This window comes from Dioscorea cayenensis, chromosome 1, assembly GCF_009730915.1.
Source record: "Dioscorea cayenensis subsp. rotundata cultivar TDr96_F1 chromosome 1, TDr96_F1_v2_PseudoChromosome.rev07_lg8_w22 25.fasta, whole genome shotgun sequence".
Lineage (NCBI taxonomy): Eukaryota > Viridiplantae > Streptophyta > Magnoliopsida > Dioscoreales > Dioscoreaceae > Dioscorea > Dioscorea cayenensis.
In genome coordinates this window covers 16,069,192-16,076,297 of record NC_052471.1, presented here as the reverse complement: position 1 = coordinate 16,076,297, position 7,106 = coordinate 16,069,192, and the positions used below count along the sequence as shown (strand labels likewise).

Sequence of the window (7,106 nt, the reverse complement as noted above, 5' to 3'; positions counted from 1 at the left end):
ACCTTCTCTTACCTCACGGGGGTTTATAGATGAAGGTTGCCCTCTTACCCATGACTTGAAAGCATGATGAGCAAAGTCTCTTGAAGGTAGAGGGTGAATTATCGGGCTTGGGGCAATCTAGCAAAGGTTCATCCAATATGTTCAGTTCATGCCCATCTCCAACAGCCTTGGAGTGTTTACAGCGGCGTCTCCTAGCCCTCTTCATCTTCCGGAACACCTTCTTCATGATCCCCGGAGTAGATGGTACTTCTTCTGTTTGACCAAGCATCATTACTTCTTCATTATCCATCTCTTGGTTGAACAAACCCTTTTATGGATCTGGGTTGAACATTTTCTACATGTATTCATCAACAATCTCATCAATAGTGTCTAGAAAATACAAAGTATCATCGAAATCGACAGAACGCCGCATGTCTTTGGCGAAGCGGTATGTGAGCTTATCATCTCCAACCCTCAGTTCGAGCTCCACGCCGTCCATGTCAATTAATGCCTTAGAAGTGTGCAAGAACGGCCTCCCAAATATCAATGGTACATCCGCATCCTCATCAACATCCAACACTACAAAGTCAAACGAAAAAATGTACTTGTCCACCTTGACAATACATCTTCAATGATGCCCCTCGAATGTTGATAAGTGTCTAAATGTAGGTGTTTTCATATATATATCGTATTCACTTTCCATGTATTTTGTGAGGTTTGATGCCCGTTTTGCACTTAATCATCTACTATTTACTTTGTAGGGCATAAGAGAGCCATGGAGAACAAAAAAAATATCATTTAGGCAAAAAGAGAAGAAAACTGCAATTTTATACCACCCCCATACCACCTAGTATGGGGGCCATATACATTGTAGCAGCAGGATGAAATTGAAGATGTCTGCCTAGATTTTCATACCACCTCCATACCACCCAGTATGGGGGCTGTATGGGGGCCATATGGACCCCATATACACCCCGTATGGAGCATAAATCTAGATTATTTGAGTGTTATACGACCCCCATATGACCCCTATATGACCCGTAAGCCATGTGGGATATAAAAGAAGACTTTTAGGGCAGAACAAGGGACTTTTTGGGCAGATTTTAGAGAGGCTACTTGGGAGGCTTTGAGTGACCTTGGGAAGAAGAAGAAGGGCAAGGAAATGAGGAGATCATCAAAGGCCAAGGTCAAGGGCTCTCAAGGCCAGAAGGCAACATCATTCAAAGGGGAGATCAACCATGATTTGAAGGAAGGAGACCCACGAGCTAGAGGAAGTGTCATTCGGCATTCCTTTGGCGTGGGAAGCATCATTCGGCACATTCTCTAGATCCTCCTCCACCATTTCATCAAGGGAGTGTCATTTATGCTTTTTGTTTCATGTTTTTGTTTCATTGTTTTTCATGCTAAGTGCTACACTAAGGAGAGATCCGTAGCTCTTTTGTGAGTGATGCATGTAGATATAACTTGCTCAGATGCATTAGATCATTAGTGGATTAGAATGGGAGACTTATATCATCACGGCGAGAAATTGGGTGTTGGTAGCCCACCATGTTAGGTTAAGCCGAAGAAGAGTAGGTTTACTTCTATTTACGATTTCCTTGTACTTAATGCAATCGTAGGAACGTGGATTTGGAGGAAATTCCTATCAATGTTCGTATTGGATTAGGGTTCAATCGTTGAGAAATTAGGGTTGTTCTAATCTAGAAATCTCTTGGTCCAATTTACCCTTGAATCTTTTAATCATCATCCATGTTTCATTATAACCCCTCAAGGGGATCCACATCTATATGCCTTTGCATTACATTGATTTTCTTGCTTGCTCATTGCTTGTTCTCTCTAATTTTTTGGTAATCCTTTATTTAGTTTTAATTGCATCTAGTAGAGTAAATCTGACAAGGTCCTCTTGCGTATATCCCTCAAGTGCACGGGTTTTTCGAAGTAATAATCCCGATGAGCGGGTATCGAATCCATAGGGAGTATGGAATAAAAACACTTAATCCGTTTCTTAGCTATGTGAAAGATCAGTAGTGATAAGTGTGACAATAATTCAATTATTAAAAGTACAAACAACGAGTAAGAAAGCACAAGTAAAGGAGGAGGTAAGGCAATCGATAAAGATGGGGTACTCGGATAATGCTCCACCTAGGACAATCGTTTCAAGTGCAAGAACCCTCTATTATGCTTCCTAATCGATGCAATGGTGAGTCGTGGAAATCCTTAAATACATAGTCCCAAACCTAAGGTCAACTATGCCTAACTCTATACATGTCCCGGAGCAGAGATTAGATAACCACTCAACCTCGCACTCGAATAGAGTTGCAATGAGCTCTAGGGATTCCAAGTGATAAATCTCTTTCTAATTATAGGCCTAACCCTTTGGTCCAAGTGGAAGGTCCCTAACCACAATTAAGCCCTAGATACTAAGATCACTTCAACACTTCACTCCGTTGCACGTGCAACTAAGCCCCAGAGGAGGGTCATCCCTTAGACCATTCACTCTATTATGGCCACAAAGAACTCGAGGAACGGAGGTAGAATCTATCACGCCGGAGGGGAAAGGGGACGCTCCTGTACCTCTCGACTCACCCTCTCAACCCCCTCCAACCTAGCTTTGTCTAACGCTCATGGTGTGTTACTCACTCACAAGGTTATCAACAAGAACTCTCAACCCTAGTGTCACTCTAGGGGAAATGTTCATACAATCAAGCATTCAAGGTTGGAACTCACAACAAACATCAATTAATTGAAAGCATAATAAAGAGATTCAATGAAACAAATACATCCTAGGGTTTACAGATACCCAAGTACCCACTAGGGGTTTAGCTCTACATGGAGCTATGTACAATCAAAGAAATAGAATGTAAAAGCAATGAATCCATAGAGAAACCCCTCGATAGTCTTGTCGATGGTCTTGTGGAAAGTCCTCTACTCGTCGTCCAAGGATTCCCTCATCCGGTATAGGATATGCCTCGACGGAAGCTCCCCTACCAATCTTCTTCCTAAGGAATGACGATGTTGGAGCCATAGAACCTCTCCAAAACCTTAGCCAATACCTCTCAAAACCCTAGCTGAAACCCTCTCTCAAGTTGGGAAAAAGATGGACAAAAGAATGCTGAAATCGGGGCTAAATACGCTTTAAATTGGGTTGGAATCGGGCGACCACACGGGCCTGTGTATTTTACACAAGCCCATGTGGAATTTCCACACGGGCATGTATAATTTCCACACGCCCGTGTGGATTCTCTGAATTCCTGTTTTTTCAGCCGGCTATGAACGGTCTTTGCTACGATACCTTCCACTACGATTACGGCCTAAAAATACTTCCCAAGTCCATACTTTCATTGAGGTGACCCAAACGTGCACACGTTCATGTCGTGGATCGCTTTGCTTCTTTAATGACGGACAAGTTGGTGGAAATCTTGTTCCATGTGCATAAGTCAGAATGCTTGAGTGTGACTCCCCTTTTGCCCCTCCAAATAGTTGTGCTAACTCAAATACGAGGAGATTGGCACACACTTTAGCATCTCACACCCGACCTATGTCTTCGCGTTTGAACCTTAGCAAGATTTCCTCCAAAATCGGTGTATTATAATCCACATTGGCTTCTTTCCTTCATACTAGGTCTCACAACCCTACCTACATAAAAGTAATATAAAATCACACATATTAGTGTAAAAACCCGAGAAAAGTAATGCTCAACATAAGGAAAGAATGCTTCGTATTCATATCACACAAGCACTTATCAAAATCCCTTCACTTGAGATCTTAGGCTAGATAATAACTTGAGAAGGAGTAATAGGAGATCCTCAGCCCCGTGGAATACGATCCTCATGTCTTCACATGAGGTATTACTTGGCGATCCCATACACTTGCTATGAAGCAATCAAGTTTTTGGTGCCATTATAGGGGATACTGTAAGGAATTCTAGGAAATTTTTTAGATTATTACTCTAGCTATTTCACTCTTTACTCACTTTTTATGATTATTTTTCTTTTCCTTTGATCTTAACTTTCTACCATTTTTCTTAGTTTTGCAAGGTACTGTACATGACACGTTCAAATTCATCGACCTTGATTACACCAGGTAGTAAAATTGAAAGAACTTTGCATCGGAGATTGAGAGAAGTTTGTGAAGGGTTGGGTGCTTAGCACATTGAAATTGAGGATAGAGAGTCTTCAATCATGGCAGAAGAGCGACGAACTCTATCTGAATATGAAAGACCTCAATTCATGGGTGATGAGTTTAGTGTTCAAGCACCATCCATGGTATCCAACAATTTTGAAATTAAAGCAAGTACAATCGGCATGGTCCAGAACTAGGTTCAATTCAATGGACTTGCAAATGAAGATGCACATGACCACCTCTCCCGGTTCCTACAAACTTGCTCTACTTTCAAGATTAATGGAGTATCAGACGATGCTATCCATTTGAGGCTATTTCCATTCAGTTTTAGAGATGGGGTATATCATTGGCTTACATCATTATCTCCAGGGTCTATAAAAACATGGAAGGATATGGTTGAGAAGTTCTTTGGGAGGTATTTTCCGCCATGCAAAGCGGCCAAATTAAGACAAGAAAGTTCAGCCTTTAAATAAGGGGAGTCCGAAACATTGTTTGAAGACTGTGAGAGATTCAAGGATCTCCTTAGAAGGCGCCCCCATCATTGTTTTGCTTCATCAATGCGAGTACAAATCATCTACAATGGGATGAACTATGCTACTCGCTAACTCATTGATGCCGCGGCGGATGGTTCTCTTAGCAACAAGTACCCCGATGAGGCTGAGCAATTACTTGAGCCTCTGGCAAGCAATGAATCACATTGGGCCTCAAGGGGATCTTCACAAAAGACTGCTAGAATTTATGAAGTGAGTAGCAATGATGCCTTCGCCGCAAAGGTTGATGTGTTGAGTCGAACGCTTTATCTTCTTAAGGGCAGTAGTTGGAGGTCAGAATCAGCACTTGCAGTGGTGGGCATGGTGCAGCCCAATGTCTGAATGGTAGCTCCTCTGTTGCCTTCATTGAGAATGTCGACTACATTGGGGGGTAACAAAATCAAGGGAATCCATATAGCTCAACTTACAATCTCAGGTGGAAGAACCACCGAAATTTTGCATGGAACCAAGGCCAATAATAGAGAGTTGCACCACCCCAAAGATCTCAATTTTAACAACTGGCTTTTGAGAAGAAATGTACCACTGAAGAGGTCCTTGCCAATTTCATGCTCAGTATTGATGACAGGTTCAATAGCCTAACTAGTAGCATGGATGCACAATTTGGCAAGGTGAATGCTCAGCTCACTCAACATGCCGAATAGTTCAGTGAGATAGGTTCAGTTTTGAGAAACCTCCAAGCTTTTGTAAAATCACTTGAACATCGAGTAAGGGAACTCGCTAAGACAAATTCTAAGTATCCTTTAGGTTGTCTTCCTAGTAACACGGACGACAATCCAAGGGAGCACTTGAAGGCCATTGCCCTTAGAAGTGGGAGGCAAGTGGAGACAAGGGTCAAAGTTGACCCAATTGTCAACAAAAGTGGGGTAGCCTTCAGGGAAGACCCCAAGCTAGTTGAAGAAAATAGTGAAGATAAAAATCAGTGAAGAAATGACAAGCCACAACAACAAGAACAGTCAAAATCATTAGAGTACAAGCCTCCTATCCCTTATCCAACCAGATTGAAGCATGACAAGGAGGATGTTCACTTCAGAAAATTTATCAACATCTTCAAACAATTCCACTTGAACATCCTGATAGTTGAAGCATTGACTCAAATGCCCAAATATGCCAAGTTTATAAAAGAGTTCCTTACGAACAAGAGAAAGTTGGAGGAAGAAGACATGGTTGCACTTACGAGGAATTGCTCAGCCATTTTAGAAAAGAAGCTTCCACAAAAGTTGAAAGATCCGGGAAGCTTCATTATACCGTGCATGCTTGAAGGTGGAGTCCAAGAAAATGCTCTAGCAGATTCGGGGGCTTGCATAAAGGTCATGCCTTGCAACATGTATTTGAAACTTGGCCTGGATGAGTTAAGGCCCACGAGGATGATTCTATAATTGGCGGATCGATCAACAAGTAAACCTCATGGGATTATTGAAGATGTGATTGTCCGAGTGGATAAATTTGTCTTTCCTGTAGATTTTGTCATCATGGACATCGAAGAGGATGCAGAGATACCATTGATTCTTGGCCAACCATTCCTCAGCACCTCGGGTGCACTAATTGATTTGAAATGAGGGAAGTTAACATTGAGAGTCAGAGAAGAGGAAGTGGTGTACACTTTCTCGGCTACTATGAAACATTTTTTAGATCATGATGACACACTTTACTTCATTCATGAAACTTATAGGTTGATTTCTAATTGTGTGCAGGAGCTGGTCTCGATAAACCCTTTGGATGAGTATTTGGGAGAGTTGGAGAATGAAGAACAAGAAGAACCTCACTACCATCCTCAAATTCAGAACTTGAAGCAACCAAAAGAGAAGGTATCCTGTACCAATGCTAGGGAAAAAGAGAAAAAAGAGTCATTTATGAAGAAAATGTGGAGGGAGATTCATGGGAGAAAAAAGAAAGGTACCGAGCTTCATCATCCCACATCTCAAGAAGGGAAGGTAAATTTTTCACACCTCTCTACCCATGAACAATTCGAAGTCTTTTCAATGTTGTCACTGAATTTCCTGGGAAGAAACAACACTACAAGGGGAATTGGGCATGGCTTCAACCTATTTGAATCCCCATGAGGTAAGAAATGAGGTACGTCAGGCTCGTCACGTTAAACAAGCGCTTCTTGGGAGGCAACCCAAGCATTCGGGGGCGTTTTCTTGCATTTTTCATATTTTTAGATCATAGTTCATTTCACGTTTCTTATTTCTTAGACTTGTTTTGCTTTTTGAATAAGTTCATATTCACACACTTGGCACATTGTTCTCATAATTTTAAATTGTGGTGTATTTGTGCAACTTCTTGAGAAACTCATGTTTAGGTGTTAATACATGTGCTAGATCATCGTTTTATTCATTTTATTAATTTTGGAGAAGTCTTCGAACTTTCCATTTCATTTTTACATCATTTGAAATAGGATTTCAAAGTTTTGAGGGTTTCTAAAAGTTATACGGCCTTACTGGGGCGTATAGA

The 7,106-nt window shown here is 41.4% G+C and overlaps 1 non-coding gene across 1 annotated transcript; it reads right to left on the bottom strand.

Moving 5' to 3' along the window:
* Positions 1-4,541: 4,541 nt before the first annotated feature.
* On the bottom strand, positions 4,542-4,648 carry LOC120268505. Its single transcript, XR_005538955.1, has one exon. It is a non-coding gene; the product is annotated as a small nucleolar RNA R71 (small nucleolar RNA).
* Positions 4,649-7,106: the final 2,458 nt, after the last annotated feature.